Raw genomic sequence first — 19649 nt, forward strand, 5'->3', positions numbered from 1 at the left:
GGGAGGGAAGAAGGAAAGAAGAAAGAGAAAGAAAAAGAAAGAAAGAAAGAAGGAAGGAAAGAAAGAAAGGAAGGAAGAAAGAAAGAAAAGGAGAAAGGAGGAAAGAAAACTTGAGAATTTAGAGAATTTAGAGAAGACACTAAAGATATAGTATAACAAGCTTATTAATGTTACTTTTATAATGCACTTTAAAACTCAAGGGGGACATCGTGGCCCAGATCATTGTCCATCTCCAATGAATTATTTTTTTTAAACTCTTGCCTCCAGTCTTGCTAGTTCTCCATAATGATGAAAGCTGATATTGATATACACACATTATGCAGTCCTGTGAGGTACTATTGGTGTTATTTCCTGCCATTTTTGAGATGAGGAAACATTTGCAAAGAGACAAAGGAAGCTTTTCTTTCCTTCCCTACAATTACACAATTGGTAAATATCCGTCAGGATTTGAACACAGGTCTTCCTGACCACTGAGGCTTATACTTCATTCAATCCATGCTGACCACATGTTCCCTAAAATGCCTTTTCCAGGTTGGTCTCTGACCTCTACCAGAATAGGGACTCTATCCTGCAGGTCTTTCCTGGTTGGCCCTAGCAGCCTCAGATCCTAATAATCATTATGCACCCTAGATTCCTTCTAAAATGTTTGCAGAGCTTTGGAAGATGTCCCCTCTCATTCCAGAATCAACACCACTGGTTTTCCTGGTCAGGCTCTAAGTTCAGCCTCAAGAGCTCCAGTGTGTAGTAGGCTAGACTCAAATCCAAGGAAAGCTGGAGAGAATATTTATTAGCTCTGGCACCCCAGGCAAACTACCTCAGCTCTAGTCCATACAACGGAGATAGGAATTCCAGAAGCACCCCCTCCTGGTGGTGTTGTGGTAAAGCTGAAATGAGATGATATATCTGAATCTTCATGACCTCATTTGGGGTTTTCTTGACAGACACTGGGGGGTGGTTTGCCATTTTCTTCTCCAGCTCATTTTATAGATGAGGAAACTGAGGCAAACAGGGCGAGGTGACTTGCCCAGGGTCACACAACTAGTAAAGATGGGAGGCCAGATTTGAATTCACAAAAGGGAGTCCTCTTGATTCCAGGGCTGGCCCCACTTGGAGGTTTACAAAGGAGACTGAGAAGGACTGATTAGATTAAAAGGCTGGGAAGTGAACCCGGAGAGAGTTATCATCTGGGTTGAAAGCTCCTGCTGCTTCCTATTGCCTATATGATCTCCATGTCTTCATCTACCCATAAAGGAGTTTTCCTTACTTGTCCTCGGTTTGTTTCTGTCTCAGACCCAAGTGAGAGCCTTGGACATCTCCTGCTCCCCTCCCACCACTCGAATCCAAATCCCTTATCGTTACTGAAGGAATGGAGGAGTGCTTTAAAGTTGGTGGAGCACTTTATGGCATTTCATTCGATTTTTACAATCACTCTGGCAGGCGGGTGCTGGAATTAGCCTGGATTTTACAGCAGAGGAAAGTGAGATGGAGAGGTTTAGCTAATGTGTCCAGGCTCATACAGATAGTAGGTGTCCAGGTTGGATTTGAATTCAGGTCTCTTTGCCTCTAAATCCAGCACTATCCATCTAGTAGCTTCTAGATGTCTGGCAAGCTGAAATAGCCCATAGTAGGAAGAATACTAAGAAATGGACATTTGCGAGGCACTTTCCGGATGGGATCTCATTTAATCTTGGAAACCACCCAGGGAATAAGATGCTAAAACGATACCCATTTTATAGATGAGGAAACTGAGGCTACAAATGTTTCAATGACTTGCCCCGGGTCACAGAGGAGGCATCGGAGCTGCGGTTCTCTTGACTCCGAGTCCAGAGCCCCCCAGTGGTCTTCTGGGAATTCTGGCACGCCTTTCAGGCTGAGAGTGGGCAGGATCTTCCCAGAGTCTCCTCCTGACCAGGGGGGCTCAGACCCAGAGAGGAGGGGCCGCTGGTCCAGAGCCGCACAGCTGGTTAGTTAAGGAAGCGCACTGATGACCACAAAACCCGGAGCGCCGTTTGGTCTCGTCCCTCACCCATCCCAGCAGCCCTCGGCCCAAATGAGGGTGAGCAGACCTCCTCTTGTAGCTTTAAAAGCATTTAAGCGAAATTAAAGTCTCCTTTAAGACAACAACAACAAGCCCTGGGAGTAAGATTTCCCCTAGACTTGGCACCTACCAAGCCGCGGACCTGGGCAACAAAGGCTTCTCCTGCTTTGGCCAGACCGAGCAATACTGGTTAACGGCTGCCACCTAGTGGCCGCGGAGGAGAAAGCACCTTCTCGCACTGCTTGGCCAACCACTGCCCCCTCCTGCTCTGCCCTGCTCCATTCTGCCCCAGCCTGCCCTCCCCTGCCCTGCTCTTCCCCACTTAGGGATGAGACTGCGCCGCTGACTCAGGCTAAGAATAAGGGCCAGGAAGCTGAGGGCAGGGAAACGCCCCGAATCCTTCCCATCCAATAGGCTGGCTTTCTGCAGAGGATGCTAATAACCTGGTACTTGAATGAATGAATGGAGGGAAAGCATGGACTAAGTCTTTGCTATGTGCCAGGAATGGTGCATTAACTCCCCTGATGCCCATGACAACTCCCTGAAGAAGGTCCTATTCTGTCCCCATTTTACAGATGTGGTAATAATGAAAACAGCTAGTTTTTTAGAATTTTAGAATCAGGCTCTAAAGTTTACCCATGCGGTTATGCCCTCCACATCACTGGGGTTAGGGGCAAGGCACTCCCCTGATCTGGAAACAACCCTGAAAGGCTTTTGGCTCTCCCATTGGACCAGAGAAGCCTGAACTTTCTCTTTTATGGAGTGTTTCGAGTACCTTCTTGTAAATTTGGGGGTCAGTGTGCCTTTCCGAGTTTCTTAACTTCTTGGGTGTCATCTGCTGGCCTTTGAGGGTCTGCTTCCACAAAAGCCCCTCAAATTCCCATCTAATTTTTTATGAAGACCTGCGATCTGTTGGAACCACAATGGGAAAGTCGTGATGTGGAAGGGAAAACTGGGTTCTTATTTGATCCTCACACAATCCTATGGTGGTTTTTTTTGCTTCCATTTTACAGATTAGGAAACTGAGGCTGAGAGAAGTTCAAGGGACTTGTTCTGGGTCACCTAACCTGTAAGGGTCATAGAATCATAGATTTAAAGCTAGAAGGGGTCTTAGAAGCCACCAAGAGCTTTCCTCTCATTTTACAGATGAAGAACTGAGGCCCAGATGGGATGAATATACTTGCCTTTTTCTGGGTCTTCCAGATTTCAAGTCCAGCCCTCTCCCTGCTTCTTCATAAATAAACATAAATCATAAAAACATCTCACATAGGATTTAGAACTATCCATAAACAAAGAACTCACCATAGATTTAGAGGTTATCTACTCTAACTATCCCCACTTTGCAAAGGAGGAGAGTGAGGACCATGGAGGGGAAGTGACTTGCCCAGGGTCACAAATGGAGGGGAAGTAACTTGCCCAAGGTTACATGGATAGTAAGTAACAGAGCTAGGATGTGAATTAAGGACTCCAAAGTCAACACTCTTTCTATGGCATCCAATGGACAGAGGAGGACAGGGCTTGGGGAGAGGGAGGGCTGAGTTTCCATTTGGGCTTGGGGGAAGATGGAGGTGCTCCAAGCCTCTTCCAGTGATTTCCAGTGATTCTTCCCTTATCTTTGTCATAACTTGGGTCATAGATCCCTGGACCTGGTGGCTTGTGGGCATCAGGTCAATCCAGTGGGAAGGGAGCTCTGATAATGACAGTATCTTGGGCTTGAACAATTGAAAATGGAGTGAGTGTGGCACTCTCTTGGGGGAGATGGGAGGGAGAAGTGCATCCTCACTTCCCCAGATATCAGCTTCTTGGGGAAGAGCCTTAACTACCTTCTCTCTGCTAGTTCTGACTCTAGATGCCAGAAACAAAGTCATTTAAAAGTGTAACTAAATCTGAAGGTGATCAAGGAAAAAGGGGGGAAATACTGTATGTTCGAGAATATTTCTAGCAGCTCTTTTTGTGGTGGCCAAGAACTGGAACCTGAAGGGATGGCCATCATTTGGGGGGGTGGCGAAACCAGTTGTGACGTATGACTGTGATGGAACACTTCTGTGCTGGAAGAAATGATCAACAGGTTCATTTTGGAAAAACATGGAAAGATTTACAGGAAATTTACAAAGAGCAAAACAAGCAGAACCAAGAGAACATCGTATACAGCCACAGAAAGATTGTTTGAAGAATGACTGGCGTATGTTCACCTCCAGAGAAAGAACTGATAGAAAAAGTCAAGCATAGTTTTATATATCCATATATTTTTGATAAATGATGCTTTCTCCAGTGGGGAGAAGGGATGGATGGATGGAGTTAACTGAGTATCTTAATATTTCAAATGTTGCAAATGAATACATTAAAAAAATAAAAATAAGACTCTAAGATGCAGAAGGAAAAAGCATAACTAAATCCAGAGGAACTTTTGGCCTTCTTTCTTTTGGCCCACTTTCAGTTGATAGACACAAAACTCCCAACAACTATCATGAGTTAGTCTACAAACTTTTTTGATAATAGAAAGGGGTCCCTGTGTTCACAAAGGACAGGTAGGTGGCACAGTGGATGGAGCACTAGGCTTGGAATCAGGAAGATCTGAGTTCAAATCTTGCCTTAGACACTTACTAGTTACATGACCCTGGACAAGTCACTTAACCCCAATTTTCCTCAGTTCTTTATCTTTGAAATGGGGAAACCCTGGAGAAAGAAATGGTAGACCATTCCAGTATCTTTGCCAAGAAAACCTCATGGACAAAAGTCTATGGGGTGACAAGAGTTGGAAGCATGACGGAACAATAATATTTGAAAAGGTTCAGAACTGTTGAAGAAGTTGAGGTGTGGGGGAAGAGGGAATGATTTGACCAACATCATACAGGCACATTCAGGATCTAAAATCAGCCTTTTTTTAAAAAAACCCTTACCTTCTGTCTTGAAGTCAATATTGCGTATTGGCTCCAAGGCAGAAGAATGGTAAGGGTAGGCAATGGGGGGGTCAAGTGACTTGCCCAGGGTCACACAGCTGGGAAGTGTCTGAGGCCAGACTTGAACTTAGGACCTCCCATCTTTAGGCCTGGCTCTCAATTCACAGGGCTACCCAGCTGCCCCCTAAAATCAGCCTTTTTAATCCTATAACCTATAGCCTAGTCATGGGGCTCTTCCCATGACACCACTCATCCTGGATGGGAGATTGGAAGCTCCTTGAGGGCAGGGTCTGTTTTGCCTCTTTTTGAATCCCCAGTGCTTAGTAGAGTAGTGCTGGAGATCGATCTATCTATGTATCTATGTATCTATCTATGTATCTATCTATGTATCTATCTATGTATCTATGTATCTATGTATCTATGTATCTATGTATCTATCTATCTATGTATCTATGTATCTATGTATCTATGTATCTATGTATCTATCTATCTATCTATCTATCTATCTATCTATCTATCTATCTATCTATCTATCTATCTATCTATCTATCTATCCTTTGTAACCAAGGAGGAATTCCCTCTATGGGAATCCTCTTCAGGCCAGAGACAACATCCTTAAATAGTATCATTATGTAATGAGATAATGTGTGTCAAGGAAGTTGGAGGGTTCCCATATCATTATTAATTGTGCCATTAACACTGGACCCAAGGTGGAGTTGGAATCCTTCTTGTTCCCCATGACCACTTCCAGACTTTTCCTCTACAATCATCCTTCAAAAACTCTTCTGTGAAGTTCCAAATCTATTTCTCAATCCAGATTCTGGTGACTATTACCCTCAACCCCTAGGACAGTGATGATAAACCTTTTAGAGACTTAATGCCATGCCCCCAGAGATCCTGTGCCCTGCCCTGCCCCCCCCAAGAGTGCCAAGTGTGCTCCACCCTGCCCCCCTTACCCCACATAGGAGAGGGAGAAAGTGCTCCCATTGGGCTGCTGAGGGGAGGGGTGAGTAAATTGAGGAATGTCCTCAGCAAGTGTAGAGAGGGGTAGGGAAATGGCCCGAGTGCTCCACTCCCCTCCAGCTCTGCCACCTGTGATCCATCTATCTTACCCCAGATAAGGGAGGGAGGAAGTGCTCTCATTGGGCTGCTGGGCAGAGGGGCAAGTGAAGTGAAAAAATGTCCTCAGCACAGGTGAAGAGGGGAAGGAGAGTGGTCTGAGCATTCTGTTCTCCTTAAGCTCTGCCACCTGGGAACCACCCACCTTACCTTCTGTGTGCTCCCATTGGGCTGCTGGGCAGAGGGGTGGGTGATGTGAAAAAATGTTATCAGGCACAGTGGAGAGGGTGAAGGGAACAGCTCCCCCGAGTCCCTGTGCCTTTCTAGCAATGAACTTTTGCAGGGGAGCAGCCCAATACCCACAGAGAGTTCTCTGAGTGCTCTCTTTGGCATGTGCGCCATAGGTTCACCATCACTGTCCTAGGCTATTCTCTCTCCTGACTTCAGTGCCTGGCTCATAAGTTCTTTCTCCACTCTAACTCCCACTCTTGTACTAAGGAATGACTTCAAAACATATATGTTAATGTCCCCTGAAATATTTTAACTTTCTAGGGTCTCAGTCTACTCCCCAATGCTTATTTCTTTACTTTTCCTCCCTTCTAATGCCAGCCCAACTGGTTAACTCACCATTAGTGCTTCAGATTGCCTACTATGACACGAACATCAATATTCTCTCTTCACACCAGCAATTTGTAAAATGACCCAATATCTGTATTCTATAGCTTTGAGCCCCCAGTAAGAGAACTCATTCTGGCAAAATACTGCAGTTATAAATCTCTTTCTTCTTGATAATGCTTCCTAATTTCCCCTCTCTGCTTCATTCAAGCAATAACCATACATAGATTAGTAATATGAGTGGTTAATGGTTTAAGAAAAACTTCATAATTGCTTGTTTGAAACAATGTAAATATTCAACCAAGAAAGATAGACAAACTCTTACGAAACAGGGCAAGATGTGTTATAATGAAAATTAATGCAATATGTAATAATTAAAATGCTGCATGTAATATTTAGAAATTGGTTTTGTTAAATAATATTAGTAAAAAATGGTTGTAGTCACCATTTATAAAATTAACTCAAGTCGCGAGGATAATAGTAGCTTTTAACAATTTAATTTAATATAAATATAGTATAAGAAAGAAATAGGGAAGGAAGGAAGTAGAAAATTTGTGTCCTAGCTTACTACTCTAAAGTTTGGTCCTTAGAATTTCAGCTTGCTCCCCAACAAGGTTCCGATCTCCACGTGGAGATCTGGTAGTCTCTTCAGAGCAAGAATCTTACTAGCCCACGAGAGTGTCTTCCACCTGAGCCACCAATGCCAAATGGAGTAGAAAAATCAATCCCAGAAAACTCAGGTCAAGGACCTCGATCTCCTCTATGGTCTCATCTTTTATAGCTCTTTTCTCCATATCCCTTCCTATCTCTCTGAGCTGGTCTATCAAATCCCAGGAACCAAAGTCTCTCTGACCTGGCCCCTAACCCTTAGTTCTGGGCCACATTCCTAGGGCTCTTAACCTGTGACCTCTGTTTGGAGTTTTCCAGCCATGCTAAGGATGGGATGGGTCAGACGAGAAGAAAGTTCATGACCCTGAAGGGATTCCCTTTATACAGATGCAGATTCAGAGGAAGGCATCAGACTCTTGCCCTCTCCGAAGAGAGAAAGGGAGGAGTGGAATAGAAATGAAGAATTTCCAGGTCCAGATTTAGGAGACCTAACCAGTTCCAGAAATACGGCATTTTCCCCTGCCTCATGCAGGATTAGATTATATGACAGATCACTTCCTGGTGGTTTCCTCTCTCTATCTTCTACCCTATGCTACCTCTCCCACTCCCACTCCTCTTTCCTACAATTCCTTAGGAGTGGGAGGGGCTAGCTCATCTATCAAAGCCAGTTCTTGTCAGTCCCAAAATCTAGACAAAACTTCCTGGGGGTCAAAGAGGAAGAAGAGGCTTGAAGATCTCTGCATGGCCAACAGGTATCCATAACCTCTGGTGTCTTAAATCTCTTTGGCCATGCCTGATAAGGAATGATCAACACAGGGTTGTTGTTTTTTTTAATAATGGAAAGGGACATATTTTTAATTCCAGAAAATTCTGCTTTTTATAGCCAACTGGCCTTTATTTTGTGAGAAGTCAAACAACCTAAGCAAGAATGAAAGGCCAAAGCCTCCCACGAGCAGTGATGCTTGGGTGACGTCATCTTCAAGTCTTGCCTGAAACATGGATACCTTGTTGGGGCAACTTTCACGTCAAAAGCTCTCACAACACAAAAAGGTGGGGGATGCTTTGTTTGGGGTGAGGGGGGTTTCTTACCTCTGTTTCTTATGCTACTGCGCCACCACCCAAGACAGTCTGAGATAGACACGATCTGACACCACTTTGTATATGGACGACAACCCCCATAATTCATGAAATTAGGGGCAATGGCTAGAAGTTTAAAAAGAGGCCAATTTAGGCTTATCGTTAGGCCATTGGATTGGAGTTGTACCCAAGAGGAATGGGCTACCTTAAGAGGTAGGTTGTCCCTCGTCATTGGTGGTCTTCGAGCAGGGGCTTTGGGTAACCCAAGTGGAGATCTCTTTTCATCTGTGGGTTAGACTGGATGGTCACTGAGGTCCCTTCCTTGAATCTTTTATATGCATGATTTTTCACGTATAAGTAACAGTCTCTTCCATCCTTGGGCCACCGTTTATGAACATACTTGGTGACACATTGCCTATTCCCATTCTTTAATGAATCCAGTTAGTAACACAAAGTTTTAAAAGAGAAAAAAACCACAAAGTTCTAAAAGACTCAATGGCTCAGAGAGCCCGACTGGGATATGGGAGGTTCTGGGTTCAAATCTGGCCTCAGACATGTCCTAACTGTGTGACCTTGGACAAGTCACTTAACCCCCATTGCCTAGCTCAAACCATTCTTCAGTCTTAGATTGAATCTAATGATAAAGAATGGTAAGGGCTAGGCAGTAGCTAGTATTGATTCTAAGACAGAAGGTTTGGGTTTTAAAAAAAAAACAGCAACAAAAATTCAAGTCTGAGGGGTGCTCTGGTCATGGCCCCAGGGCCCAGGGCCCAGATTCCATCTAAAGCCTGTGGCAGAGGAAGAAGATCTCCTTTCTCATTAACCTCCAGGTCTGGACTTTCAGGCATGTCTTCCCCAGGCTTCCCAGGACAGAAGCCTCCTGTCGCATCAGACCAGAAAAACAATCACTAAGGACTTGTTTTAAAAGAGAGAATAAATGTCTCAATTGTGGACATAAACCCAGGAAGCCATAGGGGGAGGGGGGAAACTGACAAAAGAATTCGAGCTGGGTGATGCCCACGGCTGTAGGAACCCTGGCGTGGTGTGTGCTTGGTGCTGGGTTCCCTGGTCTTAATCTTTTCCAGAGAAGGTCTGTTCTCTCCTTTATGCAGCCCACTTACTCCACCTTGGTGGGCTCTCATTTCTTTCTCGTTGTTGTTTTGTTTTTTAAATCCTTAACTTCTGTGTATTGGCTCCAAGGCAGAAGAGTGATAAGGGTGGGCCATGGGGGTCAAGTGATTTGCCCAGGGTCACACAGCTGGGAAGTGTCTGAGGCCAGATTTGAACCTAGGACCTCCCGTCTCTAGGCCTGGCTCTCCATCCACTGAGCTAACCAGCTGCCCCCTCAGGGTCCCATTTCTAGTTAGATAATCACCATTTGACTAATTAGGAAGAATTTAGAGACATTAGAGAGTTTCACCTGGAAAAATATCACAGAACACTTGCTTCTTGTTCTCTTGTTTGTGGGGATAAACTGAATCAAGGACTTTGCAAGGTTCTAACAGAGATGGAAGAAAAAAGGGCCCATCGTTTCATTTCTTCTATACAACCAATGAATCTGAATTCATTCCCATTAGCCTTCTTCTATATTTAGTGCCTGGGTGGACAATTGATCTGATGGTGACCAAGACATCCCAGACCAATGGGAAGCTGGAAATAGAACTCTTTGGTAGCTCCTGGGAAGATTAGACAGAAGTGGTCAATTTAGAGCAAAAAACACTGGACTGGTCAGAGAAGATGGCACTGAGTTTTGAAAAGCCACTTTTGAAAGTCAGAATTAAGAAAGGAAGTTGTTCCAGTTCAATAGCGTAGGCTTGGGAAAAGCGACATAAACCCAGTGAGGCCAATGGGAAATCGAGGTCCAGTCTCATGCGTGTCCAAACAACGTGTGCTCTTGCTGCCATGTACATGTAGTTGCTTTGGGAATGGAGGAGGGAATATGTGGGAAGGAGAATGGCGAGAAAGCCTCTTCCTTACCTTCATGGCTGTATCCCAAAAAGAAGGCTGCCTCCAAAGAGCCTGGGAACCACTCCCCCTAGTCCTTCAAGTCCAGAGGAGGGGCCTTTCCTGGCTCGTTACCCATCATCTTTTTTTTTTTTTTTTTTAAATTTTAAACCCTTAACTTCTGTGTATTGACTTATAGGTGGAAGATTAGTAAGGGTAGGCAATGGGGGTCAAGTGACTTGCCCAGGGTCACACAGCTGGGAAGTGTCTGAGGCCGGATTTGAACCTAGGACCTCCTCTCTCTAGGCCTGGCTCTCAATCCACTGAGCTACCCAGCTGCCCCCCATCATCTTTGACACCCAGCGACCAGCCCTGAGTCGCCAGCAATGTGCTCCTGAATTTGAGTCCATCCAACTTGTTTTATTCACTCCAGTCTCCCATCGATCCTGCCTCAGTCCTTGGAGCGGCATCTCTCAGAAGGAGCATCCTTTTGGGCGTGTTCCTTTTTCTCTAGGGGCCTGACAGAATATGGGGGAGCACCCAGCACAGAGAATGCTGTTTGTGCATACTTCGGGGTGCCCTGGGCTTTTGGCGTCCATGAAGGTTGAATTTGGCTACATCTCAGCCACCAGGTACTTCTGCTTCTCCTTCTTGGTGGAGGATTCTATTGGCCTTTCTTTAGAGACACATGAGTACAGGGAGGCCGTCACCTCCAGATAAAAGCTGTGCCTACACTTCAGCACGGGGCCAGAGCATGGAAGAATGTTTAGCCCCATCCACTTTGTCCTCAAACCAAACCAAAGCAGAAACCTTCCACCGTGATTTCCACGTCCTCTGATTGGGGCCATTCCCCAGCGGGAGGGAAGCAGGAAGTGCAGTGAGCACTCTGGGCTTCATTATTTGGGAGCCAGACTGGCTACATCTCTTCTTTTCGGGGTTCTAAGGGTTCTCCTGAGAAGTTGGGAGTGTCTCCTCTCTAATCCTATTGGCTCAAACCCTGACCCTCTTAATGGTTGTAGGTGCCCTGCCCTACCTCCCCTCCCCACAGTCAGCTACAGTGAATTAGCACTCCGTTCCATTTAACCAACTCAAATCAATGAACTTTCCAAAGGGACGTTAACTTGAAGATGGAGCGACTATCGTAAAAGAACAAACTAACGTCGAGGGGCCTCACTTTTCCGATGCCTCTCGTGTCTCTGAAGAGAGTGAGCTCCTCCTTAGCACAGACTCTGCTGTCTTGGTCCCACCAAGTTCCTGTCCAAAACGGGCACCACTACGAGATGAGTTCTCATCTAGTTATATGTGTGTGTGTGTGTGTGTGTGTGTGTGTGTGTGTGTGTGTGTGCATGTGCGCGTGTGAGTGAGTGAGTGAGAGAGAGAGAGAGAGAGAAACCACTGAAGAGAGTGGCTGAGGCTCTGGTAGACTGGTGCCTTGATGGCACCCCCTGTTTTGACTATGCAGCTAAAGGCTCCTCCATTTTTCATTTTTAACCCTTATCTTCCATCCTAGAATCTGTGGGAAGCCAATAAGAGAATAGATAAAAATCTGAGACCCCTCTTTTGACACCTCTTATGATCCATACCTTTTCTTATTGGAAAAAACATTATAGACTTATTGGAAAGCTTTGAGTCCTTAACCAGACCAGAAGCTACTGAGTTAACAATTTTTCTCCTTGACAATTTCTCTCCTTGATAATTAAGAAGCCTGAACCCTAAAAAATATATTACTTAGATAAAGACTGGAGCCAGACAATTTAGTCCAGACTATCTGACCAGGTGCAGACCTGTAAATCAAGGCAGAACACAATTAGTAAACATCTCCATGAAATTTATTTCTGCTCCCAGAATTAACCCCTACTAATTGGTGTTTGGAATTTGGCCCTTGTCCTTGCACCCATATCTCTACTTTTTAGACTTTAATGGTTTGTGTATGATTTGTAACCCCTTCACAGCTGTGACTTTCTTTGTGTTCTTTGTTTGAAACCAGTATAAAATAAAGTCCAAATCCCATAGCGTTAGAGCAACATGGGCTAACCACTAGTCTGGTTGTTCTCATTTTCTTTTTCCTGTCTTAACAATCAGATGCCACCAACGCCACTCAGGACCCAAAACCATATAGGGGGCTGGCTCTCTATAAGAATCAATACTATGTATTTATTCCAAGGCAGAAGAGTGGGAAGGGCTAAGCAATGAGGATTAAGTGACTTGCCCAGGGTCACACAACTAGTAAGTGTCCAAGGTCAGATTTGAATCCAGGACCTTCCTTTCTAGGCCTGGCTCTCAGTCCACTGAGCCACCTAGCTGGCCCCTAAAGGCTCCTCTTAACCTCGTGGTCGGTAGACCAGAATGTCCACGTATGCCCCAAAGTCTCTCAGAGTCACTTCCATTAAACACCATCCCTGAAACAGGCTTCCCAGTGTCTTCCATGTAGAGAGAAACATCGGGCATGCTGTGACCCTGGGCAAGTCACTTAACCCCCACTGCCTACCCTTACCACTCTTCTGCCTTGGAACCAATACAGTATTTATTCTAAGATGGAGGCAAGAGCTTTAAAAAATGATAATAGCAGTAGTAGTTGTATGACAATAGCATTTCCAGGACTTTAGAGGTCTTACTCTGTTATTCCATTTGATCCTCACAATATCTCTAGCAGGGAAATGCTGTTATTATTCCCATTTTAAAGATGAGCAAACTGATGCTCAGGCTCAAAGAGATTTAAATGACTTGCCCAGGGTCACATAGGTAATAAGTGTCTAAGGCAGTTTTAAACTCATGTCTTCCTGACATTAAGCCTTGCACTCTTATCAAATATGCCATGTCTGCCTTTCTAATAATAACAACTCTAGTGGCCTTTTACAGCACTTTAAGGATTTCAGAGCACTTTATGTTAGTTATCTCATTTTAACTTCACAACAACCCCAATGGGGAGGTGCTGGTACAACATCCCTTTTACAGATGAAGAAATCGAGGCTGAGAGATTCAATGTTTGGCCCGGGATCACAGAGCTAAAAAAGTGTCTGTGACAAATGTGAACTCGGCTTTTCCTGACATCTTCCAGTAATGTAGCCGTCATGCTTTTGTTGTTCATCCTTCATTTTAAGAGGACCCGGGACATCAAGGTCTTGTCCATGTGTTGAATTTAAGTGAGGCAGAATTGCACAAAGCTGTCAGCCTCACTCTCTCTCCCCGTCAGCAAAGTCCAGCGGCAAGAGAAAAATCGAGGTGGCTGGCGAATGCCCAGGATGCAGTGAGTGACGTTGGCATCCCAAATGGCATCCCCAAACTCGAAGCAATGCACAGCACCTGCCTTTGCTGTCTCCATGGTTATTGGAACAAATGACTTATCCTCCCATTCCACCAGGGGGAAGTCTTCACATCTTAGGCTAGATACCCCACCTCCACCCCACTCCTGGATGTGTTTAGGTCCATGGGTTCCCCTTGACTTGGTTTAGCCCATCTGCTGAAACAGTTTTACCAGCGTGTGGCCGCTCCTCCTGCTACAGCTTCTTAGAGCCCCAGGTGACAGCTGGGCGAATGGGGGATGCAAAGATGGATGAGTAGCCCTGAAAGGGGCTCAACAAGTCATCCTACCAGAGTGTCCTTAATACTTGGACATGCCACCCACCATCCGCTGTGCTCCCTGGCTACTCTGCACACGCCTGGCAAATGGTCCTCCAATCCTGTCCCAGGACTTCCAGTGCGGTGCTGCAGAGAGCTCATTCTGTACTTTGGGGAAGGTCCGGTTTGGTTGCCTCCAGCATGGCATATCAAGCCCTCTCTTTGGACTTTAAAGCCCTTCATGACCTGACATCCTCCTGCTCTTCCAGGCGGCTCTCACTTGGCTTTCCATACCCTCCAGGCCAGTGCCACCAATCGCCTTGATGCTCCTCAGGACATCTCCACTGGACGTTTTCTCTGCTTCTATGCCTGCAAGTCTCTTCCTCCTTAGGTCTCCCTCCTGGCTTCCTTCAAGTAGCAGCTAAAATTGCCCTTTTAAAGGAAGTCTTTCCTTCGGTGTGCTTTCCTTCTCTTGGTATCTCCAGCCTACTTGTTACTCTCTCGCTGGCACATCATGGTTTGCATGTTATCTTCCCTATTAGATCGTGAGCTCCTGGAGGGTATAAGGGGGAAAAAGGGGTTTTGGGTCCAATATATTAAAAGACGGTTGCCAGAGGATTGAACAATTATCAATCCTCAATTAAGAATAATCTCAAGTCAAAATTGACTTTTATGAAAGTTTACTTACAATTGAGAAGAGGGAGAAGAAATAAGGAAATAAGAATCTAACACGGTGGGTAAATTACTACGATCCCCTAATTAATCCAGGTAGATCTAATTAACCCTCAGCCAAGAGTCAGAGGGCCAGAGGCCCAGAGGTGAATGAAGCAAAGCTTCATTCATAGAGTCTCTATTAAGGGGAAGTTCCTTAAGAGAAGTTCAGGAAGATTCAATTTTTAAACTCACCATGTGGACTTCTAAAGAAGATACTGAAAGCAGTCTCACCAAGGTCTCAGCATTCCAGCCAGCACTCCTCCACGAACCAGAAGAACTAGAAGACCTTCTCCTTTTAGAGGGGTCACTTATGCATCATTTCCTGTGCCTTCCCCTAGTTTGCGTGTCCAATCACAATAGAAGCTTCTCATAGGACTGCCTAGGGGGCAGTCAGTTGGTTCTGATTCGTCACCCACTCTAGCACACGGACCTCCCAGAATTGGAGGTGCTCTCACCTTTGGTGATTAAATCTAAAGATGGGCAGTGCAGACTTAATCTAAATATCACAAGGGCAGGCTCCGTCCTTGCTTTTCTGCAGATCCTCCCAATGCCCAACATGTGGTAAATGCTTGTTGACCAACTGACATGGGGATCAGAGAGGGCCGTGGTTATGTGGGCAGCAGCATGGCACAGTGGACACAATGGAGGACTTGGAGGAGAAAGTGAGTAGAGGATGATACCTAGGTTGGGAGCCTGGATAGATGTTAGGGGTGGGTGGGGAGCAACCCTATCAAAGCCAGCTTCTTTGATGCCATCCTTAGTATCACCAAATATTTATTGTGTATCTACTCTATCCAAGACACTGGGCTAAAAGTCTAAGAGATGTTTCCTGCCCCCTAGGGCTTCCTCTGGCTGTATAAAGTAGAGGGCACCAGTTGAACCTTCTCTTCTCTGGGATACACAAGCCCAGTATCCCCAACTCATTCCTCCATTGTCTTGTCTGCCCTCTTGTGGCTGTTCTGGCCACCGATGTCTCTTACTAACACTCACACTGGTGATGGTAAACCTATGACACGCAAATACAGAGAAGTATGGGGTCGCATGCCGAGGATGAAACATTTGCTGTAGTGTAGTGTAGATGCTCTGTGCACTCTAGATGACCATTCTACCTATATTCATTTACCTAGTTTGGTTTATTAAATAGTTTTATATTACAAGGATACATTTTTTCTATTTAAACTATAAATATCACAAAATTATGTTTTTTTCTCCTCGAAGTGACACACCACCCGAGTCAGGCTTGTTTTTTGGTGAATTTTGACACACCAAGCTCAAAAGGTTGCCCATCACTGCTTTACACCATCCATGTTTTTCCAATACACATCAGGTACCTTGCCAGAGCCACATGACTTGAATTCGCTGAAGCCAGCGAGGTGCTTTGCTTCTGGCTGCCTCCCCTTCCCTGGGATTTCAATTTCCGGTTAGCTCTTTCTGTCTGGGACTTCAGTCTGGAGATCATTATCCCTGGTAGGCAGAACAGATGCTCAGAGGAAGGAGGAGTTGTACCTTTCTCTGGTACCCAGGATCAGTCACATCTACTCTGGGCAACCCTATTCAGACCTTTTTTGTCTGCTGCAGAGCCAACCACAAGGGGAAGGGGATGGGGCAGTCTTTGGGGCCAGTCACAGGTCCCTGAGGGATTTAGGGCTCCTGGTGCTGTCCACGTTTATTTCCATAGTTACCTCACAGGATCATAGATTGAGAACCAGAAGGACCTTAGAGAGTGGTAAGTGCAAAGCTCTTGGGGAGGTGGTGAGCTCTCCCTTCTGGAGGTCTTTGCGTTGCTGGATGCCACTTACAAGGCACGTTCTGGTGGGAATTCCTTTCACGTATGGGTTGCTCCTCAGCTTCCTTCCCATTCTCAAATTCTGTGATCAAAGTAGGAATGTGGGGACAGCTAGAGTTGGGCCTAGAGATAGGAGGTCCTGGGTTCAAATATGACCTCAGGCATTTCCTAGCTGTGTGACTCTGGGCAAGTCACTTAATCTCCATTGCCCACCCTTCTTCTTCTGCCTTGGAACCAACACACCATATTGATTCTAAGACAAAGGTACAGGTTTAAATCAAGAAAACAAAGTAGGAGTAAGCAACTTCCCTATCATATGAACATGCGAATGCCAGGCTGCTTCAGGGACAAAACAAACACTAGCAGCAAATTTAGCTAACTTTGGGGGCTCAGTAAACCCTAACCCTCCAATGGGAGAGCCCCTTTGCAAAGTCTCCACTTCAACTGGGGAGCTCAAAGCCTTGCAGAAATTTACCTTTTGGTGTTAGCAAACAACAGAGAAGCACCATGGCCAGCGCCCTGGTAGCTGGAATGGAGCCAGGAAGAGCTGCCTTCTTTGACTCTTAGAGCTGACTCTGGGCAAGCCAATCAACCTCATCCAAGGCTCAGTTTCCTCATCTGTAAAATGTGTCCAATAAGGAGCACTTATCTCTCAGGGTTGTTGTGTGTGGAGGAAATGAGGAATAATACAAAAAGTGTCTAAGAAACCTGCAAATATGTATTTTCTTTATATTTATAGAACTCTATTCTACAAGTACATATTTCTAGGAACAACCTCCCTGCTTTGTTTATTTCTAGGTATACACACAGCCTCTTATTAGATTATGCAGGTAGGAAACAAAAGTGCTGAGGATCGGCACCGTCATCTTCTTCTCAGGTTCTCTTCTAAGGACAAGGCGCCAACTCCATCTTCTCTTCTTCTCTTTCCCTTCCCTCCCTCCCTCCTTCCCACTCCTCTTCACCTTATAAATGAGATTCACACACAATGGACGCTCCTGCAACTCCTCAGTCAACTACATTTTTATTTAGAATCTTTGGAAGTCAGAAAACATTGGATCCTACGGAGACACGTACACATTGAGCAGCTGCGTTTCTCAGTTTGCTTCTTCCCATGACCCTCCTCCCCCCAAATGGTTCTTCTTGAAAAACAGCTTGGCTGAGACCCAGAGCGGGGCTTCCTCCCATCCCTGGTCCTTCCCAGATGAGCAGGACACCCACTCCGGTCCCAGACACCACGCCGGCTTATTGGAAAGGTGCCATGGAATTGTGTGTGGTTTTTGGCAGGTACATACATAACATAGAGAGAAAGTGCAGGTTACAAGAAGGGGGAGCCCTACCCATCCTGGGACAGTGCCAAGGGCGATGGGTCTCTGGTCCTTATTCTCTCCTTTTCCTGGCGTACACATGAAAGGAGGAGGATGTGGGGGCGGGCAGGAGCAGAACCCAAGAGCCTGCAGTGTCCCCGAAGGTGCCAGCCTCCAGCCAGAAGCCCTCCCATCCTGATGTGTTCCAGTGTGATTTCTTGAAGGTGCGTATGTGAATAGCAAGCAAGTTTCAGGCCTGCCCAGCTGCCCGAGGGCTCCTTGCAAGCACGCTCAGACCCCGGAGGCTGCCAGACTTCTTGTTTCTCGGGTACCAAGCAGGGGGCTCCTGCTAACACTGAGCAGCCAGAGCTCCACGAGAAGTTCTCAAAGCAACCAACGGCAAACACCAAAGACGTTTCGGACATGAAATTCAGGCACTCGATGCTTTGGAATAGCCACGTAAGATTCCAACATGTTAATGCACTTTGTGATTACATAGATTCAAAGAGGAATTTCCATGAAAATCTACCTTTATTAAATAACATTTTAAATGGGAGCCCAGAAAATTTGCTTTTTATGACTTTCTGACCACTTACAAAAGCGGGTTATGGTGAAACGCGCTCTTCACCGACCTCGGGACTCATTCTTCCTAACACGCTTATTAAAGAGTTTGACAGGCAGTCAAGAGCATCTGCGGACAAGCAGTCCCTCCCCCCCCCCCCTTTGGTAAAAATGCACAGGACCAGCTTGAAAGATGTGCCTGTTTTTCTTTTTGAATTTGCATTCCCGGGCGTGCAAAACTGTCTTGCGATGGAGCCAGGAAGACATGAGCAAAGCATGGCCGGCCTTCGCCGCCGTCCCCAGTTCTTTGTTGAATGGATTGGAGGCATCCTGTGTGCCTCGGCCATGGCCCCTCCAATCTGCTCGGATAGAGCGGAGATGTGGAGAAAGCAGGAAGGAGACCCAGAAAGGGAAGGCAGCCGGTCCCAGCGGCAGACACGCTGCCCACCTCACCCCCTCTCCGAGCTGCTGTCCAGGGCTGGAGAGAGCACACTGGCATGGGAGCGTGAGCCGAGCTCGGCTCCGGGGGAGATCTGGCCTCGCGGAAATTCAGAACCGGATTCTTGACCTTCCCAGCTGAATGCAACGCCCCATTGAGGGGAAACGGGCTTCCCTTCTGAAGCGGCCTCCGTCCGGCGCAGAAGACAATGACGGGGTGGTTTGCAGACGACCGGCCATATTCTCATCCTTAAGCCTGCAGATTGACTCATTATAGCCAGCAAAGACTAACTCGCAGAGCCCAAATTGGAGGCATGTTTCAATGGAAAAGACTTAATGAGAGGAGCCCAGATAAAGTCCCCGAGGAGAATTTGCTATTTTATCATTTAGAATGCGGGTAATTGAATTACAGCTAATGTTTGCTGGCCTCCCTGGACAAATGATTAGCGTTAGTAAATCAGGACAGTGAGGATGACAAGTCACTCCGTATTTGTTTCTGCTTATCAGCTGAGTTCTGATAATGGATGCCGTTCACCCTGCGGGCCAGGCTGGGGCTCTTAATTCCAGGTGCAGCTGCTAGAAGGGGCATCAGGGACCGGATGTTGAGCATCCATGGAGGAAGGGAGGAAGGCGAAGATCTGTCTCAGATGGAGAAATTCACCACATTGTGAGGGGTGAAGAGGAGTGGAGAGAAAAAGAGAAAAGGAGGAGAGAGAGAGAGAGAGAGATAGACAGACAGACAGAGACAGGAAAGAGAGAGAGACACAGAGAGAGAGTACAAGAGAGAGAGGGAGAGAGAGACACACACACACCAAGAGACAGAGGAGAGACAGGCAGAGACAGAGACAGAGAGGGAGAGACAGCAAGAGAGAGACAGAGAGAGAGTGCAAGAGAGCATGAGAGAGAGAAAGAGAGAGCAAGAAGGAAAGATAGAGACAGAGAGACAGAAAGACAGGCAGAGACAGAGAGACAGACAGAGACACACACACAGAGACACAGAGAGAGACAGAGACAGAGAGGCAGAGAGACAGAGAGAGAGAGAGAGA

This window comes from Gracilinanus agilis, chromosome 4 (assembly GCF_016433145.1).
Source record: "Gracilinanus agilis isolate LMUSP501 chromosome 4, AgileGrace, whole genome shotgun sequence".
In the NCBI taxonomy this organism is placed as follows: domain Eukaryota; kingdom Metazoa; phylum Chordata; class Mammalia; order Didelphimorphia; family Didelphidae; genus Gracilinanus; species Gracilinanus agilis.